Here is a 1,615-nt window from a genome sequence, read left to right as displayed (position 1 = left end):
AACCTGTGTGATCCATAGGGATGATTCCCATGCTTTCCCTGATGAGAAGGTTACAATTTTAATATCAAAGATCCCTATGGATCACACAGGTTGTAATCCTTTGAAACATATGTAGGAATAAAGTATGCAATTATAACATGCGTTTTCTCCAATCCTTAAATTCTTATATATATATATATATATATATATATCGTTTTTTTTAGAAAACAAATTTGAAGAAGGATCACTTTAAGAAGTAGAGCAGTCTATATTTGTTACTGGTGAAGGGCGGTTTATAGGGTTTCCCTGGGTTTCTTGACGTTGTGGGTACCTCTCTGGCATATCTTCAGACCTTAAGACCTGTTGGCCTATATATATATATATTTATATGTATGTGTGTCTTTGTCTTTGTCGTCCCATCCATGCTTGACAACCAGTGTTGGTGTGTTTACATCCCAGTAACTTAGCAGTTTGCAAAAAGACCGATAGGATAAGTACTTGGCTTCAAAAAAAAAAGTCCTGGGGTTAATTTGACTAAAAAAAATACTTCAAGATGGTGCTCCAGCATGGCCACAGTCAACTGACTGGAACAAATAAAAAAGGTAAAATATACAACTGTAATAAACACACGTTTCAGGGTATAATTCGCCGTTCTTATTCCTGACTAGCTGCAGACCTTTCAGGCTGGCTCCTGCAGAGGGCTGATTGGGTTTGTGGGTGGCCCCAGAACTAAAATTTGAAAAGAGGATATATATGTAGGTATATGTGTGTTACCAACCACATGGTTCTCGGTTCAGTCCCACTGCGTGGCACGTTGGGCAAATGTCTTCTACTATAGCCTCGGGCCAACCAAAGCATTGTGAGTGGATTTGGTAGACGGAAACTGAAAAAAGCCCGTCGTATATATGTATATGTATATATATATATATATATATATATATGTGTGTGTATTTGTGTTTGTCCCCCTAGCATTGCTTGACAACTGATGGTGGTGTGTTTACGTCCCCGTAACTAAACGGTTCAGCAAAAAGAGACCGATAGAATAAGTACTAGGCTTACAAAGAATAAGTCCTGGGGTTGATTTGCTCGACTAAAGGCGGTGCCCTCTCACATATGCCATCAAGTGCCCAGATAACCACCCTTGCTAGCTATGCGGATGATATGAAAGTCTTACAGAAAATACAGAACTCCAGCAATCTTGTACATCTGCAGTAGGAGCTGGACTGAATTTACAGATGGGCTGGGGATAATAATGTGCAGTTTAATGCTGAAAAATTCCAAGCCCTGTGCTACGAGTGTCCGAAACTGAATATGAAACTTACAGGGTAGACTGGCCCACAGGGGATTACAATCTCAGAGCCTAAATCAGTGCGTGACCTGGGTCTCAACATGAGTCTTGATAGCTCTTTCCAAGTGCACATTACCAGAATGGCGGTAAAGTGCAGACACCCGGTTGGATAGATCCTGAGAATGTCCAGATCTAGAGATAAGGAAACCATAATGGTCCTCTGGAGGACATTCATCCTCAGCCACCTGGATTACTGCTTCCAGTTGTGGCCATTCCATAGTGTAAAATTAACAGTGGACCTTGAAGCAATCCAGCGAAACTTCACAAAGAAGATTGTCTCGTTGCAAC

The sequence above is a fragment of the Octopus bimaculoides genome, chromosome 28, assembly GCF_001194135.2.
Source record: "Octopus bimaculoides isolate UCB-OBI-ISO-001 chromosome 28, ASM119413v2, whole genome shotgun sequence".
Classification (NCBI taxonomy): Eukaryota; Metazoa; Mollusca; class Cephalopoda; order Octopoda; family Octopodidae; genus Octopus; species Octopus bimaculoides.
Note: the sequence above shows the minus strand (reverse complement) of the source record.